A 25868-nucleotide genomic window follows, 5' to 3' on the forward strand; every position below is an offset into this window, starting at 1 on the left:
TCAGCCCAGAAAGCAGGTAGAACAACTTTTGTGGTGTCTTTCAGATGCCTACCGGAGCAATGTAAAAACTACCAGGAGAACTCCTGTCTGGCACCTTCCCCGGTGGAGTTGTGCAGGGGGTGTGTTTGAAACATTTTGTCACCAGCCGAGTCCAAAATTCAGCGTTTCCCCATCTCAGCCCAGAAAGCAGGTAGAACAACTTTTGTGGTGTCTTTTAGATGCCTACCAAGGTAGTGTAAAAACTACTAAGAGAACTCCTGTCTGGCACCTTCCCCGGTGGAGTTGTGCATGGGGTCTGTTTGGAACATTTTGTCACCGGCCGAGTCCAAAATTCAGCTGTTCCCCATCTCAGCCCAGAAAGCAGATAGAACAACTTTTGTGGTGTCTTTCAGATGCCTACCGGAGCAATGTAAAAACTGCCAGGAGAACTCCCGTCTGGCACCTTCCCCGGTGGAGTTGTGCAGGGGGTGTGTTTGGAACATTTTGTCACCAGCCGAGTCCAAAATTCAGCGGTTCCCCATCTCAGCCCAGAAAGCAGGTAGAACAACTTTTGTGGTGTCTTTTAGATGCCTACCAAGGTAGTGTAAAAACTATCAAGAGAACTCCTGTCTGGCACCTTCCCCGGTGGAGTTGTGCATGGGGTGTGTTTGGAACATTTTGTCACCAGCCGAGTCCAAAATTCAGCGGTTCCCCATCTCAGCCCAGAAAGCAGGTAGAACAACTTTTGTGGTTTCTTTCAGATGCCTACCGGAGCAATGTAAAAACTACCAGGAGAACTCCTGTCTGGCACCTTCCCCGGTGGAGTTGTGCAGGGGGTGTGTTTGGAACATTTTGTCACCAGCCGAGTCCAAAATTCAGCGGTTCCCCATCTCAGCCCAGAAAGCAGGTAGAACAACTTTTGTGGTGTCTTTTAGATGCCTACCAAGGTAGTGTAAAAACTACTAAGAGAACTCCTGTCTGGCACCTTCCCCGGTGGAGTTGTGCAGGGGGTGTGTTTGGAACATTTTGTCACCGGCCGACTCCAAAATTCAGCGGTTCCCCATCTCAGCCCAGAAAGCAGGTAGAACAACTTTTGTGGTGCCTTTCAGCTGCCTACCAAGGTAGTGTAAAAACTACTAAGAGAACTCCTGTCTGGCACCTTCCCCGGTGGAGTTGTGCAGTGGGTGTGTTTGGAACATTTTGTCACCGGCCGAGTCCAAAATTCAGCGGTTCCCCATCTCAGCCCAGAAAGCAGGTAGAACAACTTTTGTGGTGTCTTTCAGATGCCTACCGGAGCAATGTAAAAACTACCAGGAGAACTCCTGTCTGGCACCTTCCCCGGTGGAGTTGTGCATGGGGTGTGTTTGGAACATTTTGTCACCAGCCGACTCCAAAATTCAGCGGTTCCCCATCTCAGCCCAGAAAGCAGGTAAAACAACTTTTGTGGTGCCTTTCAGCTGCCTACCAAGGTAGTGTAAAAACTACAAAGAGAACTCCTGTCTGGCACCTTCCCCGGTGGAGTTGTGCATGGGGTGTCTTTGGAACATTTTGTCACCGGCCGAGTCCAAAATTCAGCGTTTCCCCATCTCAGCCCAGAAAGCAGGTAGAACAACTTTTGTGGTGCCTTTCACGTGCCTACCAAGGTAGTGTAAAAACTACCAGGAGAACTCCTGTCTGGCACCTTCCCCGGTGGAGTTGTGCATGGGGTGTGTTTGGAACATTTTGTCACCGGCCGAGTCCAAAATTCAGCGGTTCCCCATCTCAGCCCAGAAAGCAGGTAGAACAACTTTTGTGCTGCCTTTCAGCTCCCTACCAAGGTAGTGTAAAATCTACCAAGAGAACTCCTGTCTGGCACCTTCCCCGGTGGAGTTGTGCAGGGGGTGTGTTTGGAACATTTTGTCACCGGCCGAGTCCAAAATTCAGCGGTTCCCCATCTCAGCCCAGAAAGCAGGTAGAACATCTTTTGTGGTGTCTTTTAGATGCCTACCGGAGCAATGTAAAAACTACCAGGAGAACTCCTGTCTGGCACCTTCCCCGGTATAGTTGTGCAGGGGGTGTCTTTGGAACATTTTGTCACCAGCCGAGTCCAAAATTCAGCTGTTCCCCATCTCAGCCCAGAAAGCAGGTAGAACAACTTTTGTGGTGTCTTTTAGATGCCTACCAAGGTAGTGTAAAAACTATCAAGATAACGCTTGTCTGGCACCTTCCCCGGTGGAGTTGTGCAGGGGGTGTCTTTGGAACATTTTGTCACCAGCCGAGTCCAAAATTCAGCGATTCCCCATCTCAGCCCAGAAAGCAGGTAGAACAACTTTTGTGGTGTCTTTCAGATGCCTACCGGAGCAATGTAAAAACTACCAGGAGAACTCCTGTCTGGCACCTTCCCCGGTGGAGTTGTGCAGGGGGTGTGTTTGGAACATTTTGTCACCGGCCGACTCCAAAATTCAGCGGTTCCCCATCTCAGCCCAGAAAGCAGGTAGAACAACTTTTGTGGTGTCTTTCAGATGCCTACCAGAGCAATGTAAAAACTACCAGGAGAACTCCTGTCTGGCACCTTCCCCGGTGGAGTTGTGCAGGGGGTGTGTTTGGAACATTTTGTCACCAGCCGAGTCCAAAATTCAGCGGTTCCCCATCTCAGCCCAGAAAGCAGGTAGAACAACTTTTGTGGTGTCTTTCAGATGCCTACCAAGGTAGTGTAAAAACTATCAAGAGAACTCCTGTCTGGCACCTTCCCCGGTGGAGTTGTGCATGGGGTGTGTTTGGAACATTTTGTCACCGGCCGACTCCAAAATTCAGCCGTTCCCCATCTCAGCCCAGAAAGCAGGTAGAACAACTTTTGTGGTGTCTTTCAGGTGCCTACGAAGGTAGTGTAAAAACTACCAACAGAATTCGTTCCTGGCAGCTTCCCCGGTGGAGTTGTGCATGGGGTGTCTTTGGAACATTTTGTCACCGGCCGAGTCCAAAATTCAGCGGTTCCCCATCTCAGCCCAGAAAGCAGGTAGAACAACTTTTGTGGTGCCTTTCAAATGCCTACCAAGGTAGTGTAAAAACTACAAAGAGAACTCCTGCCTGGCACCTTCCCCGGTGGAGTTGTGCATGGGGTGTCTTTGGAACATTTTGTCACCGGCCGAGTCCAAAATTCAGCGATTCCCCATCTCAGCCCAGAAAGCAGGTAGAACAACTTTTGTGGTGCCTTTCACGTGCCTACCAAGGTAGTGTAAAAACTACCAGGAGAACTCCTGCCTGGCACCTTCCCCGGTGGAGTTGTGCATGGGGTGTGTTTGGAACATTTTGTCACCGGCCGAGTCCAAAATTCAGCGGTTCCCCATCTCAGCCCAGAAAGCAGGTAGAACAACTTTTGTGCTGCCTTTCAGCTCCCTACCAAGGTAGTGTAAAAACTACCAGGAGAACTCCTGTCTGGCACCTTCGCTAGTGGAGTTGTGCAGGGGGTGTGTTTGGAACATTTTGTCACCGGCCGACTCCAAAATTCAGCGGTTCCCCATCTCAGCCCAGAAAGCAGGTAGAACATCTTTTGTGGTGTCTTTTAGATGCCTACCGGAGCAATGTAAAAACTACCAGGAGAACTCCTGTCTGGCACCTTCCCCGGTATAGTTGTGCAGGGGGTGTCTTTGGAACATTTTGTCACCGGCCGAGTCCAAAATTCAGCGGTTCCCCATCTCAGCCCAGAAAGCAGGTAGAACAACTTTTGTGGTGTCTTTTAGATGCCTACCAAGGTAGTGTAAAAACTATCAAGAGAACGCTTGTCTGGCACCTTCCCCGGTGGAGTTTTGCAGGGGGTGTGTTTGGAACATTTTGTCACCGCCCGACTCCAAAATTCAGCGATTCCCCATCTCAGCCCAGAAAGCAGGTAGAACAACTTTTGTGGTGTCTTTCAGATGCCTACCAAGGTAGTGTAAAAACTCTCAAGAGAACTCTTGTCTGGCACCTTCCCCGGTGGAGTTGTGCATGGGGTGTGTTTGGAACATTTTGTCACCGGCCGAGTTTAAAATTCAGCGATTCCCCATCTCAGCCCAGAAAGCAGGTAGAACAACTTTTGTGGTGCGTTTCAAATGCCTACCAAGGTAGTGTAAAAACTACCAAGAGAACTCCTGCCTGGCACCGTCCCCGGTGGAGTTGTGCAGGGGGTGTGTTTGGAACATTTTGTCACCGGCCGAGTCCAAAATTCAGCGGTTCCCCATCTCAGCCCAGAAAGCAGGTAGAACAACTTTTGTGGTGCCTTTCAGGTGCCTACCAAGGTAGTGTAAAAACTACCAGGAGAATTCGTCCCTGGCACCTTCGCTAGTGGAGTTGTGCATGGGGTGTCTTTGGAACATTTTGTCACCGGCCGACTCCAAAATTCAGCGGTTCCCCATCTCAGCCCAGAAAGCAGGTAGAACAACTTTTGTGGTGCCTTTCAGCTGCCTACCAAGGTAGTGTAAAAACTACCAAGAGAACTCCTGCCTGGCACCTTCCCCGGTGGAGTTGTGCATGGGGTGTCTTTGGAACATTTTGTCACCGGGCGACTCCAAAATTCAGCGGTTCCCCATCTCAGCCCAGAAAGCAGGTAGAACAACTTTTGTGCTGCCTTTCAGCTCCCTACCAAGGTAGTGTAAAATCTACCAAGAGAACTCCTGTCTGGCACCTTCCCCGGTGGAGTTGTGCAGGGGGTGTGTTTGGAACATTTTGTCACCGGCCGACTCCAAAATTCAGCGTTTCCCCATCTCAGCCCAGAAAGCAGGTAGAACATCTTTTGTGGTGTCTTTTAGATGCCTACCGGAGCAATGTAAAACCTACCAGGAGAACTCCTGTCTGGCACCTTCCCCGGTATAGTTGTGCAGGGGGTGTGTTTGGAACATTTTGTCACCGGCCGACTCCAAAATTCAGCGGTTCCCCATCTCAGCCCAGAAAGCAGGTAGAACATCTTTTGTGGTGTCTTTTAGATGCCTACCGGAGCAATGTAAAAACTACCAGGAGAACTCCTGTCTGGCACCTTCCCCGGTGGAGTTGTGCATGGGGTGTGTTTGGAACATTTTGTCACCGGCCGAGTCCAAAATTCAGCTGTTCCCCATCTCAGCCCAGAAAGCAGGTAGAACAACTTTTGTGGTATCTTTTAGATGCCTACCAAGGTAGTGTAAAAACTATCAAGAGAACGCTTGTCTGGCACCTTCCCCGGTGGAGTTGTGCATGGGGTGTCTTTGGAACATTTTGTCACTGGCCGAGTCCAAAATTCAGCGATTCCCCATCTCAGCCCAGAAAGCAGGTAGAACAACTTTTGTGGTGTCTTTCAGATGCCTACCGGAGCAATGCAAAAACTACCAGGAGAACTCCTGTCTGGCACCTTCCCCGGTGGAGTTGTGCAGGGGGTGTGTTTGGAACATTTTGTCACCAGCCGAGTCCAAAATTCAGCGGTTCCCCATCTCAGCCCAGAAAGCAGGTAGAACAACTTTTGTGGTGCCTTTCAAATGCCTACCGGAGCAATGTAAAAACTACCAGGAGAACTCCTGTCTGGCACCTTCCCCGGTGGAGTTGTGCAGGGGGTGTCTTTGGAACATTTTGTCACCGGCCGAGTCCAAAATTCAGCGTTTCCCCATCTCAGCCCAGAAAGCAGGTAGAACAACTTTTGTGGTGTCTTTTAGATGCCTACCAAGGTAGTGTAAAAACTACTAAGAGAACTCCTGTCTGGCACCTTCCCCGGTGGAGTTGTGCATGGGGTGTGTTTGGAACATTTTGTCACCGGCCGAGTCCAAAATTCAGCTGTTCCCCATCTCAGCCCAGAAAGCAGATAGAACAACTTTTGTGGTGTCTTTCAGATGCCTACCGGAGCAATGTAAAAACTACCAGGAGAACTCCTGCCTGGCACCTTCCCCGGTGGAGTTGTGCATGGGGTGTCTTTGGAACATTTTGTCACCGGCCGAGTCCAAAATTCAGCGATTCCCCATCTCAGCCCAGAAAGCAGGTAGAACAACTTTTGTGGTGTCTTTTAGATGCCTACCAAGGTAGTGTAAAAACTATCAAGAGAACTCCTGCCTGGCACCTTCTCCGGTGGAGTTGTGCAGGGGGTGTGTTTGGAACATTTTGTCACCAGCCGAGTCCAAAATTCAGCGGTTCCCCATCTCAGCCCAGAAAGCAGGTAGAACAACTTTTGTGGTGTCTTTCAGATGCCTACCGGAGCAATGTAAAAACTACCAGGAGAACTCCTGTCTGGCACCTTCCCCGGTGGAGTTGTGCAGGGGGTGTGTTTGGAACATTTTGTCACCAGCCGAGTCCAAAATTCAGCGGTTCCCCATCTCAGCCCAGAAAGCAGGTAGAACAACTTTTGTGGTGTCTTTTAGATGCCTACCAAGGTAGTGTAAAAACTACTAAGAGAACTCCTGTCTGGCACCTTCCCCGGTGGAGTTGTGCATGGGGTGTCTTTGGAACATTTTGTCACCGGCCGAGTCCAAAATTCAGCGATTCCCCATCTCAGCCCAGAAAGCAGGTAGAACAACTTTTGTGGTGTCTTTCAGATGCCTACCGGAGCAATGTAAAAACTACCAGGAGAACTCCTGTCTGGCACCTTCCCCGGTGGAGTTGTGCAGGGGGTGTCTTTGGAACATTTTGTAACCGGCCGAGTCCAAAATTCAGCGTTTCCCCATCTCAGCCCAGAAAGCAGGTAGAACAACTTTTGTGGTGTCTTTTAGATGCCTACCAAGGTAGTGTAAAAACTACTAAGAGAACTCCTGTCTGGCACCTTCCCCGGTGGAGTTGTGCATGGGGTGTGTTTGGAACATTTTGTCACCGGCCGAGTCCAAAATTCAGCTGTTCCCCATCTCAGCCCAGAAAGCAGATAGAACAACTTTTGTGGTGTCTTTCAGATGCCTACCGGAGCAATGTAAAAACTACCAGGAGAACTCCTGCCTGGCACCTTCCCCGGTGGAGTTGTGCATGGGGTGTCTTTGGAACATTTTGTCACCGGCCGAGTCCAAAATTCAGCGATTCCCCATCTCAGCCCAGAAAGCAGGTACAACAACTTTTGTGGTGTCTTTTAGATGCCTACCAAGGTAGTGTAAAAACTATCAAGAGAACTCCTGCCTGGCACCTTCTCCGGTGGAGTTGTGCAGGGGGTGTGTTTGGAACATTTTGTCACCGGCCGAGTCCAAAATTCAGCGGTTCCCCATCTCAGCCCAGAAAGCAGGTAGAACAACTTTTGTGGTGTCTTTCAGATGCCTACCGGAGCAATGTAAAAACTACCAGGAGAACTCCTGTCTGGCACCTTCCCCGGTGGAGTTGTGCAGGGGGTGTGTTTGGAACATTTTGTCACCAGCCGAGTCCAAAATTCAGCGGTTCCCCATCTCAGCCCAGAAAGCAGGTAGAACAACTTTTGTGGTGTCTTTTAGATGCCTACCAAGGTAGTGTAAAAACTACTAAGAGAACTCCTGTCTGGCACCTTCCCCGGTGGAGTTGTGCATGGGGTGTCTTTGGAACATTTTGTCACCGGCCGAGTCCAAAATTCAGCGATTCCCCATCTCAGCCCAGAAAGCAGATAGAACAACTTTTGTGGTGTCTTTCAGATGCCTACCGGAGCAATGTAAAAACTACCAGGAGAACTCCTGTCTGGCACCTTCCCTAGTGGAGTTGTGCATGGGGTCTGTTTGGAACATTTTGTCACCAGCCGAGTCCAAAATTCAGCGGTTCCCCATCTCAGCCCAGAAAGCAGGTAGAACAACTTTTGTGGTGCCTTTCAGCTGCCTACCAAGGTAGTGTAAAAACTATTAAGAGAACTCCTGTCTGGCACCTTCCCCGGTGGAGTTGTGCATGGGGTGTGTTTGGAACATTTTTTCACCAGCCGACTCCAAAATTCAGCGGTTCCCCATCTCAGCCCAGAAAGCAGGTAGAACAACTTTTGTGGTGTCTTTCAGATGCCTACCGGAGCAATGTAAAAACTACCAGGAGAACTCCTGTCTGGCACCTTCCCCGGTGGAGTTGTGCATGGGGTGTGTTTGGAACATTTTGTCACCAGCCGACTCCAAAATTCAGCGGTTCCCCATCTCAGCCCAGAAAGCAGGTAGAACAACTTTTGTGGCGCCTTTCAAATGGCTACCAAGGTAGTGTAAAAACTACCAAGAGAACTCCTGCCTGGCACCTTCCCCGGTGGAGTTGTGCATGGGGTGTCTTTGGAACATTTTGTCACCGGCCGACTCCAAAATTCAGCGGTTCCCCATCTCAGCCCAGAAAGCAGGTAGAACAACTTTTGTGGTGTCTTTCAGCTGCCTACCGGAGCAATGTAAAAACTACCAGGAGAACTCCTGCCTGGCACCTTCCCTAGTGGAGTTGTGCATGGGGTCTGTTTGGAACATTTTGTCACCAGCCAAGTCCAAAATTCAGCGGTTCCCCATCTCAGCCCAGAAAGCAGGTAGAACAACTTTTGTGGTGCCTTTCAGCTGCCTACCAAGGTAGTGTAAAAACTATTCAGAGAACTCCTGTCTGGCACCTTCCCCGGTGGAGTTGTGCATGGGGTGTGTTTGGAACATTTTGTCACCGGCCGACTCCAAAATTCAGCGGTTCCCCATCTCAGCCCAGAAAGCAGGTAGAACAACTTTTGTGGTGTCTTTCAGATGCCTACCGGAGCAATGTAAAAACTACCAGGAGAACTCCTGTCTGGCACCTTCCCCGGTGGAGTTGTGCATGGGGTGTGTTCGGAACATTTTGTCACCAGCCGAGTCCAAAAATTCAGCGGTTCCCCATCTCAGCCCAGAAAGCAGGTAGAACAACTTTTGTGGTGCCTTTCAGCTGCCTACCAAGGTAGTGTAAAAACTACCAGGAGAACTCCTGCCTGGCACCTTCCCCGGTGGAGTTGTGCATGGGGTGTGTTTGGAACATTTTGTCACCAGCCGAGTCCAAAATTCAGCGGTTCCCCATCTCAGCCCAGAAAGCAGGTAGAACAACTTTTGTGGTGCCTTTCAGGTGCCTACCAAGGTAGTGTAAAAACTACCAGGAGAACTCCTGTCTGGCACCTTCCCCGGTGGAGTTGTGCAGGGGGTGTGTTTGGAACATTTTGTCGCCGGCCGACTCCAAAATTCAGCGGTTCCCCATCTCAGCCCAGAAAGCAGGTAGAACAACTTTTGTGGTGCCTTTCAAATGCCTACCAAGGTAGTGTAAAAACTATTCAGAGAACTCCTGCCTGGCACCTTCCCCGGTGGAGTTGTGCATGGGGTGTGTTTGGAACATTTTGTCACCGGCCGAGTCCAAAATTCAGCGGTTCCCCATCTCAGCCCAGAAAGCAGGTAGAACAACTTTTGTGGTGTCTTTCAGATGCCTACCGGAGCAATGTAAAAACTACCAGGAGAACTCCTGTCTGGCACCTTCCCCGGTGGAGTTGTGCATGGGGTGTGTTTGGAACATTTTGTCACCAGCCGACTCCAAAATTCAGCGGTTCCCCATCTCAGCCCAGAAAGCAGGTAGAACAACTTTTGTGGTGCCTTTCAAATGGCTACCTACCAAGGTAGTGTAAAAACTACTAAGAGAACTCCTGCCTGGCACCTTCCCCGGTGGAGTTGTGCATGGGGTGTCTTTGGAACATTTCGTCACCAGCCGACTCCAAAATTCAGCGGTTCCCCATCTCAGCCCAGAAAGCAGGTAGAACAACTTTTGTGGTGTCTTTCAGATGCCTACCGGAGCAATGTAAAAACTACCAGGAGAACTCCTGTCTGGCACCTTCCCCGGTGGAGTTGTGCATGGGGTGTGTTCGGAACATTTTGTCACCAGCCGAGTCCAAAATTCAGCCGTTCCCCATCTCAGCCAAGAAAGCAGGTAGAACAACTTTTGTGGTGCCTTTCAAATGCCTACCAAGGTAGTTTAAAAACTACCAGGAGAACTCCTGCCTGGCACCTTCCCCAGTGGAGTTGTGCATGGGGTGTGTTTGGAACATTTTGTCACCGGCCGACTCCAAAATTCAGCGGTTCCCCATCTCAGCCCAGAAAGCAGGTAGAACAACTTTTGTGGTGTCTTTCAGATGCCTACCGGAGCAATGTAAAAACTACCAGGAGAACTCCTGTCTGGCACCTTCCCCGGTGGAGTTGTGCAGGGGGTGTGTTTGGAACATTTTGTCACCAGCCGAGTCCAAAATTCAGCGGTTCCCCATCTCAGCCCAGAAAGCAGGTAGAACAACTTTTGTGGTGCCTTTCAAATGGCTACCAAGGTAGTGTAAAAACTACCAAGAGAACTCCTGCCTGGCACCTTCCCCGGTGGAGTTGTGCATGGGGTGTCTTTGGAACATTTTGTCACCGGCCGAGTCCAAAATTCAGCGGTTCCCCATCTCAGCCCAGAAAGCAGGTAGAACAACTTTTGTGGTGTCTTTCAGATGCCTACCGGAGCAATGTAAAAACTACCAGGAGAACTCCTGTCTGGCACCTTCCCCGGTGGAGTTGTGCAGGGGGTGTGTTTGGAACATTTTGTCACCAGCCGACTCCAAAATTCAGCGGTTCCCCATCTCAGCCCAGAAAGCAGGTAGAACAACTTTTGTGGTGTCCTTTTGATGCCTACCGGAGCAATGTAAAAACTACCAACAGAGCTCGTCCCTGGCACCTTCGCTAGTGGAGTTGTGCATGGGGTGTGTTTGGAACATTTTGTCACCGCCCGACTCCAAAATTCAGCGGTTCCCCATCTCAGCCAGAAAGCAGGTAGAACAACTTTTGTGGTGCCTTTCAGCTGCCTACCAAGGTAGTGTAAAAACTACCAGGAGAACTCCTGCCTGGCACCTTCCCCGGTGGAGTTGTGCATGGGGTGTGTTTGGAACATTTCGTCAGGAGCCGACTCCAAAATTCAGCGGTTCACCATCTCAGCCCAGAAAGCAGGTAGAACAACTTTTGTGGTGTCTTTCAGATGCCTACCGGAGCAATGTAAAAACTACCAGGAGAACTCCTGCCTGGCACCTTCCCCGGTGGAGTTGTGCATGGGGTGTGTTTGGAACATTTTGTCGCCGGCCGACTCCAAAATTCAGCGGTTCCCCATCTCAGCCCAGAAAGCAGGTAGAACAACTTTTGTGGTGCCTTTCAGCTGCCTACCAAGGTAGTGTAAAAACTACTAAGAGAACTCCTGTCTGGCACCTTCCCCGGTGGAGTTGTGCATGGGGTGTGTTTGGAACATTTTGTCACCGGCCGACTCCAAAATTCAGCTGTTCCCCATCTCAGCCCAGAAAGCAGGTAGAACAACTTTTGTGGTGTCTTTCAGATGCCTACCGGAGCAATGTAAAAACTACCAGGAGAACTCCTGTCTGGCACCTTCCCCGGTGGAGTTGTGCATGGGGTGTGTTTGGAACATTTTGTCACAGGCCGACTCCAAAATTCAGCTGTTCCCCATCTCAGCCCAGAAAGCAGGTAGAACAACTTTTGTGGTGTCTTTCAGATGCCTACCGGAGCAATGTAAAAACTACCAGGAGAACTCCTGTCTGGCACCTTCCCCGGTGGAGTTGTGCATGGGGTGTGTTTGGAACATTTTGTCACCGGCCGACTCCAAAATTCAGCGGTTCCCCATCTCAGCCCAGAAAGCAGGTAGAACAACTTTTGTGGTGTCTTTCAGATGCCTACCGGAGCAATGTAAAAACTACCAGGAGAACTCCTGTCTGGCACCTTCCCCGGTGGAGTTGTGCATGGGGTGTGTTCGGAACATTTTGTCACCAGCCGAGTCCAAAAATTCAGCGGTTCCCCATCTCAGCCCAGAAAGCAGGTAGAACAACTTTTGTGGTGCCTTTCAAATGCCTACCAAGGTAGTGTAAAAACTACCAGGAGAACTCCTGCCTGGCACCTTCCCCGGTGGAGTTGTGCATGGGGTGTGTTTGGAACATTTTGTCACCGGCCGAGTCCAAAATTCAGCGGTTCCCCATCTCAGCCCAGAAAGCAGGTAGAACAACTTTTGTGGTGCCTTTCAGGTGCCTACCAAGGTAGTGTAAAAACTACCAGGAGAACTCCTGTCTGGCACCTTCCCCGGTGGAGTTGTGCAGGGGGTGTGTTTGGAACATTTTGTCACCGGCCGACTCCAAAATTCAGCGGTTCCCCATCTCAGCCCAGAAAGCAGGTAGAACAACTTTTGTGGTGCCTTTCAGCTGCCTACCAAGGTAGTGTAAAAACTACTAAGAGAACTCCTGTCTGGCACCTTCCCCGGTGGAGTTGTGCAGGGGGTGTGTTTGGAACATTTTGTCACCAGCCGAGTCCAAAATTCAGCGGTTCCCCATCTCAGCCCAGAAAGCAGGTAGAACAACTTTTGTGGTGTCTTTCAGATGCCTACCGGAGCAATGTAAAAACTACCAGGAGAACTCCTGTCTGGCACCTTCCCCGGTGGAGTTGTGCATGGGGTGTGTTTGGAACATTTTGTCACCGGCCGACTCCAAAATTCAGCGGTTCCCCATCTCAGCCCAGAAAGCAGGTAGAACAACTTTTGTGGTGCCTTTCAGATGCCTACCGGAGCAATGTAAAAACTACCAGGAGAACTCCTGTCTGGCACCTTCCCCGGTGGAGTTGTGCATGGGGTGTGTTTGGAACATTTTGTCACCGCCCGACTCCAAAATTCAGCGGTTCCCCATCTCAGTCCAGAAAGCAGATAGAACAACTTTTGTGGTGTCTTTCAGATGCCTACCGGAGCAATGTAAAAACTACCAGGAGAACTCCTGTCTGGCACCTTCCCCGGTGGAGTTGTGCATGGGGTGTGTTTGGAACATTTTGTCACCAGCCGACTCCAAAATTCAGCGGTTCCCCATCTCAGCCCAGAAAGCAGGTAGAACAACTTTTGTGGTGCCTTTCAAATGCCTACCAAGGTAGTGTACAAACTACCAAGAGAACTCCTGCCTGGCACCTTCCCCGGTGGAGTTGTGCATGGGGTGTGTTTGGAACATTTTGTCACCGGCCGAGTCCAAAATTCAGCGGTTCCCCATCTCAGCCCAGAAAGCAGGTAGAACAACTTTTGTGGTGTCTTTCAGATGCCTACCGGAGCAATGTAAAATCTACCAGGAGAACTCCTGTCTGGCACCTTCCCCGGTGGAGTTGTGCATGGGGTGTGTTTGGAACATTTTGTCACCGGCCGACTCCAAAATTCAGCTGTTCCCCATCTCAGCCCAGAAAGCAGGTAGAACAACTTTTGTGGTGCCTTTCAGCTGCCTACCAAGGTAGTGTAAAAACTATTAAGAGAACTCCTGTCTGGCACCTTCCCCGGTGGAGTTGTGCATGGGGTGTCTTTGGAACATTTTGTCACCGGCCGACTCCAAAATTCAGCGGTTCCCCATCTCAGCCCAGAAAGCAGGTAGAACAACTTTTGTGGTGTCTTTCAGATGCCTACCGGAGCAATGTAAAAACTACCAGGAGAACTCCTGTCTGGCACCTTCCCCGGTGGAGTTGTGCATGGGGTGTGTTTGGAACATTTTGTCACCGCCCGACTCCAAAATTCAGCGGTTCCCCATCTCAGCCCAGAAAGCAGGTAGAACAACTTTTGTGGTGCCTTTCAGATGCCTACCGGAGCAATGTAAAAACTACCAGGAGAACTCCTGCCTGGCACCTTCCCCGGTGGAGTTGTGCATGGGGTGTCTTTGGAACATTTTGTCACCGGCCGAGTCCAAAATTCAGCGGTTCCCCATCTCAGCCCAGAAAGCAGGTAGAACAACTTTTGTGGTGTCCTTTTGATGCCTACCAGAGCAATGTAAAAACTACCAACAGAGCTCGTCCCTGGCACCTTCGCTAGTGGAGTTGTGCATGGGGTGTGTTTGGAACATTTTGTCACCAGCAGAGTCCAAAATTCAGCGGTTCCCCATCTCAGCCCAGAAAGCAGGTAGAACAACTTTTGTGGTGCCTTTCAGCTGCCTACCAAGGTAGTGTAAAAACTACCAGGAGAACTCCTGTCTGGCACCTTCCCCGGTGGAGTTGTGCATGGGGTGTGTTTGGAACATTTTGTCACCGGCCGACTCCAAAATTCAGCGGTTCCCCATCTCAGCCCAGAAAGCAGGTAGAACAACTTTTGTGGTGCCTTTCAGCTGCCTACCAAGGTAGTGTAAAAACTACTAAGAGAACTCCTGTCTGGCACCTTCGCCGGTGGAGTTGTGCAGGGGGTGTGTTTGGAACATTTTGTCACCGGCCGAGTCCAAAATTCAGCGGTTCCCCATCTCAGCCCAGAAAGCAGGTAGAACAACTTTTGTGGTGTCTTTCAGATGCCTACCAGAGCAATGTAAAAACTACCAGGAGAACTCCTGTCTGGCACCTTCCCCGGTGGAGTTGTGCATGGGGTGTGTTTGGAACATTTTGTCACCAGCCGACTCCAAAATTCAGCGGTTCCCCATCTCAGCCCAGAAAGCAGGTAGAACAACTTTTGTGGTGCCTTTCAAATGCCTACCAAGGTAGTGTAAAAACTACCAGGAGAACTCCTGTCTGGCACCTTCCCCGGTGGAGTTGTGCAGGGGGTGTGTTTGGAACATTTTGTCACCGGCCGAGTCCAAAATTCAGCGATTCCCCATCTCAGCCCAGAAAGCAGGTAGAACAACTTTTGTGGTGTCCTTTTGATGCCTACCGGAGCAATGTAAAAACTACCAAAAGAGCTCGTCCCTGGCACCTTCGCTAGTGGAGTTGTGCATGGGGTGTGTTTGGAACATTTTGTCACCGGCCGACTCCAAAATTCAGCTGTTCCCCATCTCAGCCCAGAAAGCAGGTAGAACAACTTTTGTGGTGCCTTTCAGCTGCCTACCAAGGTAGTGTAAAAACTATTATTGAACTCCTGTCTGGCACCTTCCCCGGTGGAGTTGTGCATGGGGTGTGTTCGGAATATTTTGTCACCAGCCGAGTCCAAAAATTCAGCGGTTCCCCATCTCAGCCCAGAAAGCAGGTAGAACAACTTTTGTGGTGCCTTTCAAATGCCTACCAAGGTAGTGTAAAAACTACCAAGAGAACTCCTGCCTGGCACCTTCCCCGGTGGAGTTGTGCATGGGGTGTGTTTGGAACATTTTGTCACCGGCCGACTCCAAAATTCAGCGGTTCCCCATCTCAGCCCAGAAAGCAGGTAGAACAACTTTTGTGGTGTCTTTCAGATGCCTACCGGAGCAATGTAAAAACTACCAGGAGAACTCCTGTCTGGCACCTTCCCCGGTGGAGTTGTGCAGGGGGTGTGTTTGGAACATTTTGTCACCAGCCGAGTCCAAAATTCAGCGGTTCCCCATCTCAGCCCAGAAAGCAGGTAGAACAACTTTTGTGGTGTCTTTCAGATGCCTACCGGAGCAATGTAAAAACTACAAGGAGAACTCCTGCCTGGCACCTTCCCCGGTGGAGTTGTGCAGGGGGTGTGTTTGGAACATTTTGTCACCGGCCGAGTCCAAAATTCAGCGATTCCCCATCTCAGCCCAGAAAGCAGGTAGAACAACTTTTGTGCTGCCTTTCAGCTCCCTACCAAGGTAGTGTAAAATCTACCAAGAGAACTCCTGTCTGGCACCTTCCCCGGTGGAGTTGTGCAGGGGGTGTGTTTGGAACATTTTGTCACCGGCCGACTCCAAAATTCAGCGGTTCCCCATCTCAGCCCAGAAAGCAGGTAGAACATCTTTTGTGGTGTCTTTTAGATGCCTACCGGAGCAATGTAAAAACTACCAGGAGAACTCCTGTCTGGCACCTTCCCCGGTATAGTTGTGCAGGGGGTGTGTTTGGAACATTTTGTCACCGGCCGACTCCAAAATTCAGCGGTTCCCCATCTCAGCCCAGAAAGCAGGTAGAACAACTTTTGTGGTGTCTTTCAGATGCCTACCGGAGCAATGTAAAAACTACCAGGAGAACTCCTGTCTGGCACCTTCCCCGGTGGAGTTGTGCATGGGGTGTGTTTGGAACATTTTGTCACCAGCCGAGTCCAAAATTCAGCGGTTCCCCATCTCAGCCCAGAAAGCAGGTAGAACAACTTTTGTGGTGCCTTTCAAATGCCTACCAAGGTAGTGTAAAAACTACCAGGAGAACTCCTGTCTGGCACCTTCCCCGGTGGAGTTGTGCAGGGGGTGTGTTTGGAACATTTTGTCACCGGCCGAGTCCAAAATTCAGCGATTCCCCATCTCAGCCCAGAAAGCAGGTAGAACAACTTTTGTGGTGTCTTTCAGATGCCTACCGGAGCAATGTAAAAACTACCAGGAGAACTCCTGTCTGGCACCTTCCCCGGTGGAGTTGTGCATGGGGTGTGTTTGGAACATTTTGTCACCGGCCGACTCCAAAATTCAGCTGTTCCCCATCTCAGCCCAGAAAGCAGGTAGAACAACTTTTGTGGTGCCTTTCAGCTGCCTACCAAGGTAGTGTAAAAACTATTATTGAACTCCTGTCTGGCACCTTCCCCGGTGGAGTTGTGCATGGGGTGTGTTCGGAATATTTTGTCACCAGCCGAGTCAAAAAATTCAGCGGTTCCCCATCTCAGCCCAGAAAGCAGGTAGAACAACTTTTGTGGTGCCTTTCAAATGCCTACCAAGGTAGTGTAAAAACTACCAAGAGAACTCCTGCCTGGCACCTTCCCCGGGGAGTTGTGCATGGGGTGTGTTTGGAACATTTTGTCACCAGCCGAGTCCAAAATTCAGCGGTTCCCCATCTCAGCCCAGAAAGCAGGTAGAACAACTTTTGTGGTGTCTTTCAGATGCCTACCGGAGCAATGTAAAAACTACCAGGAGAACTCCCGTCTGGCACCTTCCCCGGTGGAGTTGTGCATGGGGTGTGTTTGGAAGATTTTGTCACCGGCCGAGTCCAAAATTCAGCGATTCCCCATCTCAGCCCAGAAAGCAGGTAGAACAACTTTTGTGCTGCCTTTCAGGTGCCTACCAAGGTAGTGTAAAAACTACCAACAGAACTCGTTTCTGGCACCTTCCCCGGTGGAGTTGTGCAGGGGGTGTGTTTGGAACATTTTGTCACCGGCCGACTCCAAAATTCAGCGGTTCCCCATCTCAGCCCAGAAAGCAGGTAGAACATCTTTTGTGGTGTCTTTTAGATGCCTACCGGAGCAATGTAAAAACTACCAGGAGAACTCCTGTCTGGCACCTTCCCCGGTATAGTTGTGCAGGGGGTGTCTTTGGAACATTTTGTCACCAGCCGAGTCCAAAATTCAGCTGTTCCCCATCACAGCCCAGAAAGCAGGTAGAACAACTTTTGTGAGGTCTTTTAGATGCCTACCAAGGTAGTGTAAAAACTATCAAGAGAACGCTTGTCTGGCACCTTCCCCGGTGGAGTTTTGCAGGGGGTGTGTTTGGAACATTTTGTCACCGGCCGAGTCCAAAATTCAGCGGTTCCCCATCTCAGCCCAGAAAGCAGGTAGAACAACTTTTGTGGTGCCTTTCAGCTGCCTACCAAGGTAGTGTAAAAACTACCAGGAGAACTCCTGTCTGGCACCTTCGCTAGTGGAGTTGTGCAGGGGGTGTGTTTGGAACATTTTGTCACCGGCCGAGTCCAAAATTCAGCGGTTCCCCATCTCAGCCCAGAAAGCAGGTAGAACAACTTTTGTGGTGTCTTTCAGATGCCTACCGGAGCAATGTAAAAACTACCAGGAGAACTCCTATCTGGCACCTTCCCCGGTGGAGTTGTGCATGGGGTGTGTTTGGAACATTTTGTCACCGCCCGACTCCAAAATTCAGCGGTTCCCCATCTCAGCCCAGAAAGCAGGTAGAACAACTTTTGTGGTGCCTTTCAGCTGCCTACCAAGGTAGTGTAAAAACTACCAGGAAAACTCCTGTCTGGCACCTTCCCCGGTGGAGTTGTGCATGGGGTGTGTTTGGAACATTTTGTCACCGGCCGAGTCCAAAATTCAGCGATTCCCCATCTCAGCCCAGAAAGCAGGTAGAACAACTTTTGTGCTGCCTTTCAGGTGCCTACCAAGGTAGTGTAAAATCTACCAAGAGAACTCCTGCCTGGCACCTTCCCCGGTGGAGTTGTGCAGGGGGTGTGTTTGGAACATTTTGTCACCGGCCGACTCCAAAATTCAGCGGTTCCCCATCTCAGCCCAGAAAGCAGGTAGAACATCTTTTGTGGTGTCTTTTAGATGCCTACCGGAGCAATGTAAAAACTACCAGGAGAACTCCCGTCTGGCACCTTCCCCGGTGGAGTTGTGCAGGGGGTGTGTTTGGAACATTTTGTCACCAGCCGACTCCAAAATTCAGCTGTTCCCCATCTCAGCCCAGAAAGCAGGTAGAACAACTTTTGTGGTGTCTTTTAGATGCCTACCAAGGTAGTGTAAAAACTATCAAGAGAACGCTTGTCTGGCACCTTCCCCGGTGGAGTTGTGCAGGGGGTGTGTTTGGAACATTTTGTCACCAGCCGAGTCCAAAATTCAGCGATTCCCCATCTCAGCCCAGAAAGCAGGTAGAACAACTTTTGTGGTGCCTTTCAGCTGCCTACCAAGGTAGTGTAAAAACTACCAGGAGAACTCCTGTCTGGCACCTTCCCCGGTGGAGTTGTGCAGGGGGTGTGTTTGGAACATTTTGTCACCGGCCGACTCCAAAATTCAGCGATTCCCCATCTCAGCCCAGAAAGCAGGTAGAACAACTTTTGTGCTGCCTTTCAGCTCCCTACCAAGGTAGTGTAAAATCTACCAGGAGAACTCCTGTCTGGCACCTTCCCCGGTGGAGTTGTGCAGGGGGTGTGTTTGGAACATTTTGTCACCAGCCGAGTCCAAAATTCAGCGTTTCCCCATCTCAGCCCAGAAAGCAGGCAGAACAACTTTTGTGGTGTCTTTCAGATGCCTACCAAGGTAGTGTAAAAACTTCTAAGAGAACTCCTGTCTGGCACCTTCCCCGGTGGAGTTGTGCATGGGGTGTGTTTGGAACATTTTGTCACCGGCCGAGTCCAAAATTCAGCGATTCCCCATCTCAGCCCAGAAAGCAGATAGAACAACTTTTGTGGTGTCTTTCAGATGCCTACCGGAGCAATGTAAAAACTACCAGGAGAACTCCCGTCTGGCACCTTCCCCGGTGGAGTTGTGCAGGGGGTGTGTTTGGAACATATTGTCACCAGCCGACTCCAAAATTCAGCGTTTCCCCATCTCAGCCCAGAAAGCAGGTAGAACAACTTTTGTGGTGTCTTTTAGATGCCTACCAAGGTAGTGTAAAAACTATCAAGAGAACTCCTGTCTGGCACCTTCCCCGGTGGAGTTGTGCAGGGGGTGTGTTTGGAACATTTTGTCACCAGCCGAGTCCAAAATTCAGCGGTTCCCCATCTCAGCCCAGAAAGCAGGTAGAACAACTTTTGTGGTGTCTTTCAGATGCCTACCGGAGCAATGTAAAAACTACTAAGAGAACTCCTGTCTGGCACCTTCCCCGGTGGAGTTGTGCATGGGGTGTGCTTGGAACATTTTGTCACCGGCCGAGTCCAAAATTCAGCGATTCCCCATCTCAGCCCAGAAAGCAGGTAGAACAACTTTTGTGCTGCCTTTCAGGTGCCTACCAAGGTAGTGTAAAATCTACTAAGAGAACTCCTGCCTGGCACCTTCCCCGGTGGAGTTGTGCAGGGGGTGTGTTTGGAACATTTTGTCACCGGCCGACTCCAAAATTCAGCGGTTCCCCATCTCAGCCCAGAAAGCAGGTAGAACATCTTTTGTGGTGTCTTTTAGATGCCTACCGGAGCAATGTAAAAACTACCAGGAGAACTCCCGTCTGGCACCTTCCCCGGTGGAGTTGTGCAGGGGGTGTGTTTGGAACATTTTGTCACCAGCCGAGTCCAAAATTCAGCTGTTCCCCATCTCAGCCCAGAAAGCAGGTAGAACAACTTTTGTGGTGTCTTTTAGATGCCTACCAAGGTAGTGTAAAAACTATCAAGAGAACGCTTGTCTGGCACCTTCCCCGGTGGAGTTGTGCAGGGGGTGTGTTTGGAACATTTTGTCACCGGCCGAGTCCAAAATTCAGCGATTCCCCATCTCAGCCCAGAAAGCAGGTAGAACAACTTTTGTGGTGCCTTTCAGGTGCCTACCAAGGTAGTGTAAAAACTACCAGGAGAACTCCTGTCTGGCACCTTCCCCGGTGGAGTTGTGCAGGGGGTGTCTTTGGAACATTTTGTCACCGGCCAAGTCCAAAATTCAGCGATTCCCCATCTCAGCCCAGAAAGCAGGTAGAACAACTTTTGTGCTGCCTTTCAGCTCCCTACCAAGGTAGTGTAAATTCTACCAGGAGAACTCCTGTCTGGCACCTTCCCCGGTGGAGTTGTGCAGGGGGTGTGTTTGGAACATTTTGTCACCAGCCGAGTCCAAAATTCAGCGTTTCCCCATCTCAGCCCAGAAAGCAGGTAGAACAACTTTTGTGGTGTCTTTCAGATGCCTACCAAGGTAGTGTAAAAACTACTAAGAGAACTCCTGTCTGGCACCTTCCCCGGTGGAGTTGTGCATGGGGTGTCTTTGGAACATTTTGTCACCGGCCGAGTCCAAAATTCAGCGATTCCCCATCTCAGCCCAGAAAGCAGATAGAACAACTTTTGTGGTGTCTTTCAGATGCCTACCGGAGCAATGTAAAAACTACCAGGAGAACTCCCGTCTGGCACCTTCCCCGGTGGAGTTGTGCAGGGGGTGTGTTTGGAACATTTTGTCACCAGCCGACTCCAAAATTCAGCGGTTCCCCATCTCAGCCCAGAAAGCAGGTAGAACAACTTTTGTGGTGCCTTTCAGGTGCCTACCAAGGTAGTGTAAAAACTACCAGGAAAACTCCTGTCTGGCACCTTCCCCGGTGGAGTTGTGCATGGGGTGTGTTTGGAACATTTTGTCACCGGCCGAGTCCAAAATTCAGCGATTCCCCATCTCAGCCCAGAAAGCAGGTAGAACAACTTTTGTGCTGCCTTTCAGCTCCCTACCAAGGTAGTGTAAAATCTACCAAGAGAACTCCTGCCTGGCACCTTCCCCGGTGGAGTTGTGCAGGGGGTGTGTTTGGAACATTTTGTCACCGGCCGACTCCAAAATTCAGCGGTTATCCATCTCAGCCCAGAAAGCAGGTAGAACATCTTTTGTGGTGTCTTTTAGATGCCTACCGGAGCAATGTAAAAACTACCAGGAGAACTCCCGTCTGGCACCTTCCCCAGTGGAGTTGTGCAGGGGGTGTGTTTGGAACATTTTGTCACCAGCCGACTCCAAAATTCAGCTGTTCCCCATCTCAGCCCAGAAAGCAGGTAGAACAACTTTTGTGGTGTCTTTTAGATGCCTACCAAGGTAGTGTAAAAACTATCAAGAGAACGCTTGTCTGGCACCTTCCCCGGTGGAGTTGTGCAGGGGGTGTGTTTGGAACATTTTGTCACCGGCCGAGTCCAAAATTCAGCGATTCCCCATCTCAGCCCAGAAAGCAGGTAGAACAACTTTTGTGGCGCCTTTCAAATGGCTACCAAGGTAGTGTAAAAACTACCAGGATAACTCCTGTCTGGCACCTTCCCCGGTGGAGTTGTGCAGGGGGTGTGTTTGGAACATTTTGTCACAAGCCGACTCCAAAATTCAGCGGTTCCCCATCTCAGCCCAGAAAGCAGGTAGAACAACTTTTGTGGTGTCTTTCAGATGCCTACCAGAGCAATGTAAAAACTACCAGGAGAACTCCTGTCTGGCACCTTCCCCGGTGGAGTTGTGCAGGGGGTGTGTTTGGAACATTTTGTCACCAGCCGACTCCAAAATTCAGCGGTTCCCCATCTCAGCCCAGAAAGCAGGTAGAACAACTTTTGTGGTGTCTTTCAGATGCCTACCAAGGTAGTGTAAAATCTACCAAGAGAACTCCTGCCTGGCACCTTCCCCGGTGGAGTTGTGCAGGGGGTGTGTTTGGAACATTTTGTCACCGGCCGACTCCAAAATTCAGCGGTTCCCCATCTCAGCCCAGAAAGCAGGTAGAACAACTTTTGTGGTGCCTTTCAGATGCCTACCGGAGCAATGTAAAAACTACCAGGAGAACTCCCGTCTGGCACCTTCCCCGGTGGAGTTGTGCAGGGGGTGTGTTTGGAACATTTTGTCACCAGCCGACTCCAAAAGTCAGCGGTTCCCCATCTCAGCCCAGAAAGCAGGTAGAACAACTTTTGTGGTGCCTTTCAAATGCCTACCAAGGTAGTGTAAAAACTACCAGGAGAACTCCTGTCTGGCACCTTCCCCGGTGGAGTTGTGCAGGGGGTGTGTTTGGAACATTTTGTCACCGGCCGAGTCCAAAATTCAGCGATTCCCCATCTCAGCCCAGAAAGCAGGTAGAACAACTTTTGTGGTGTCTTTCAGATGCCTACCGGAGCAATGTAAAAACTACCAGGAGAACTCCTGTCTGGCACCTTCCCCGGTGGAGTTGTGCATGGGGTGTGTTTGGAACATTTTGTCACCGGCCGACTCCAAAATTCAGCTGTTCCCCATCTCAGCCCAGAAAGCAGGTAGAACAACTTTTGTGGTGCCTTTCAGCTGCCTACCAAGGTAGTGTAAAAACTATTATTGAACTCCTGTCTGGCACCTTCCCCGGTGGAGTTGTGCATGGGGTGTGTTCGGAATATTTTGTCACCAGCCGAGTCCAAAAATTCAGCGGTTCCCCATCTCAGCCCAGAAAGCAGGTAGAACAACTTTTGTGGTGCCTTTCAAATGCCTACCAAGGTAGTGTAAAAACTACCAAGAGAACTCCTGCCTGGCACCTTCCCCGGGGAGTTGTGCATGGGGTGTGTTTGGAACATTTTGTCACCGGCCGAGTCCAAAATTCAGCGGTTCCCCATCTCAGCCCAGAAAGCAGGTAGAACAACTTTTGTGGTGCCTTTCAGGTGCCTACCAAGGTAGTGTAAAATCTACCAGGAGAACTCCTGTCTGGCACCTTCCCCGGTGGAGTTGTGCAGGGGGTGTGTTTGGAACATTTTGTCACCAGCCGAGTCCAAAATTCAGCGGTTCCCCATCTCAGCCCAGAAAGCAGGTAGAACAACTTTTGTGGTGTCTTTCAGATGCCTACCGGAGCAATGTAAAAACTACCAGGAGAACTCCCGTCTGGCACCTTCCCCGGTGGAGTTGTGCATGGGGTGTGTTTGGAACATTTTGTCACCGGCCGAGTCCAAAATTCAGCGATTCCCCATCTCAGCCCAGAAAGCAGGTAGAACAACTTTTGTGCTGCCTTTCAGCTCCCTACCAAGGTAGTGTAAAATCTACCAAGAGAACTCCTGTCTGGCACCTTCCCCGGTGGAGTTGTGCAGGGGGTGTGTTTGGAACATTTTGTCACCGGCCGACTCCAAAATTCAGCGGTTCCCCATCTCAGCCCAGAAAGCAGGTAGAACATCTTTTGTGGTGTCTTTTAGATGCCTACCGGAGCAATGTAAAAACTACCAGGAGAACTCCTGTCTGGCACCTTCCCCGGTATAGTTGTGCAGGGGGTGTCTTTGGAACATTTTGTCACCAGCCGAGTCCAAAATTCAGCTGTTCCCCATCACAGCCCAGAAAGCAGGTAGAACAACTTTTGTGAGGTCTTTTAGATGCCTACCAAGGTAGTGTAAAAACTATCAAGAGAACGCTTGTCTGGCACCTTCCCCGGTGGAGTTTTGCAGGGGGTGTGTTTGGAACATTTTGTCACCGGCCGAGTCCAAAATTCAGCGGTTCCCCATCTCAGCCCAGAAAGCAGGTAGAACAACTTTTGTGGTGCCTTTCAGCTGCCTACCAAGGTAGTGTAAAAACTACCAGGAGAACTCCTGTCTGGCACCTTTGCTAGTGGAGTTGTGCAGGGGGTGTGTTTGGAACATTTTGTCACCGGCCGAGTCCAAAATTCAGCGGTTCCCCATCTCAGCCCAGAAAGCAGGTAGAACAACTTTTGTGGTGTCTTTCAGATGCCTACCGGAGCAATGTAAAAACTACCAGGAGAACTCCTATCTGGCACCTTCCCCGGTGGAGTTGTGCATGGGGTGTGTTTGGAACATTTTGTCACCGCCCGACTCCAAAATTCAGCGGTTCCCCATCTCAGCCCAGAAAGCAGGTAGAACAACTTTTGTGGTGCCTTTCAGGTGCCTACCAAGGTAGTGTAAAAACTACCAGGAAAACTCCTGTCTGGCACCTTCCCCGGTGGAGTTGTGCATGGGGTGTGTTTGGAACATTTTGTCACCGGCCGAGTCCAAAATTCAGCGATTCCCCATCTCAGCCCAGAAAGCAGGTAGAACAACTTTTGTGCTGCCTTTCAGGTGCCTACCAAGGTAGTGTAAAATCTACCAAGAGAACTCCTGCCTGGCACCTTCCCCGGTGGAGTTGTGCAGGGGGTGTGTTTGGAACATTTTGTCACCGGCCGACTCCAAAATTCAGCGGTTCCCCATCTCAGCCCAGAAAGCAGGTAGAACATCTTTTGTGGTGTCTTTTAGATGCCTACCGGAGCAATGTAAAAACTACCAGGAGAACTCCCGTCTGGCACCTTCCCCGGTGGAGTTGTGCAGGGGGTGTGTTTGGAACATTTTGTCACCAGCCGAGTCCAAAATTCAGCGGTTCCCCATCTCAGCCCAGAAAGCAGGTAGAACAACTTTTGTGGTGTCTTTTAGATGCCTACCAAGGTAGTGTAAAAACTATCAAGAGAACGCTTGTCTGGCACCTTCCCCGGTGGAGTTGTGCAGGGGGTGTGTTTGGAACATTTTGTCACCGGCCGACTCCAAAATTCAGCGATTCCCCATCTCAGCCCAGAAAGCAGGTAGAACAACTTTTGTGCTGCCTTTCAGCTCCCTACCAAGGTAGTGTAAAATCTACCAGGAGAACTCCTGTCTGGCACCTTCCCCGGTGGAGTTGTGCAGGGGGTGTGTTTGGAACATTTTGTCACCAGCCGAGTCCAAAATTCAGCGTTTCCCCATCTCAGCCCAGAAAGCAGGCAGAACAACTTTTGTGGTGTCTTTCAGATGCCTACCAAGGTAGTGTAAAAACTTCTAAGAGAACTCCTGTCTGGCACCTTCCCCGGTGGAGTTGTGCATGGGGTGTGTTTGGAACATTTTGTCACCGGCCGAGTCCAAAATTCAGCGATTCCCCATCTCAGCCCAGAAAGCAGATAGAACAACTTTTGTGGTGTCTTTCAGATGCCTACCGGAGCAATGTAAAAACTACCAGGAGAACTCCCGTCTGGCACCTTCCCCGGTGGAGTTGTGCAGGGGGTGTGTTTGGAACATATTGTCACCAGCCGACTCAAAATTCAGCGTTTCCCCATCTCAGCCCAGAAAGCAGGTAGAACAACTTTTGTGGTGTCTTTTAGATGCCTACCAAGGTAGTGTAAAAACTATCAAGAGAACTCCTGTCTGGCACCTTCCCCGGTGGAGTTGTGCAGGGGGTGTGTTTGGAACATTTTGTCACCAGCCGAGTCCAAAATTCAGCGGTTCCCCATCTCAGCCCAGAAAGCAGGTAGAACAACTTTTGTGGTGTCTTTCAGATGCCTACCGGAGCAATGTAAAAACTACTAAGAGAACTCCTGTCTGGCACCTTCCCCGGTGGAGTTGTGCAGGGGGTGTGTTTGGAACATTTTGTCACCGGCCGAGTCCAAAATTCAGCGATTCCCCATCTCAGCCCAGAAAGCAGGTAGAACAACTTTTGTGCTGCCTTTCAGGTGCCTACCAAGGTAGTGTAAAATCTACCAAGAGAACTCCTGCCTGGCACCTTCCCCGGTGGAGTTGTGCAGGGGGTGTGTTTGGAACATTTTGTCACCGGCCGACTCCAAAATTCAGCGGTTCCCCATCTCAGCCCAGAAAGCAGGTAGAACATCTTTTGTGGTGTCTTTTAGATGCCTACCGGAGCAATGTAAAAACTACCAGGAGAACTCCCGTCTGGCACCTTCCCCGGTGGAGTTGTGCAGGGGGTGTGTTTGGAACATTTTGTCACCAGCCGAGTCCAAAATTCAGCTGTTCCCCATCTCAGCCCAGAAAGCAGGTAGAACAACTTTTGTGGTGTCTTTTAGATGCCTACCAAGGTAGTGTAAAAACTATCAAGAGAACGCTTGTCTGGCACCTTCCCCGGTGGAGTTGTGC

The sequence above is a fragment of the Falco cherrug genome, unplaced genomic scaffold (genome assembly GCF_023634085.1).
Source record: "Falco cherrug isolate bFalChe1 unplaced genomic scaffold, bFalChe1.pri scaffold_49, whole genome shotgun sequence".
NCBI classification, from domain to species: Eukaryota; Metazoa; Chordata; class Aves; order Falconiformes; family Falconidae; genus Falco; species Falco cherrug.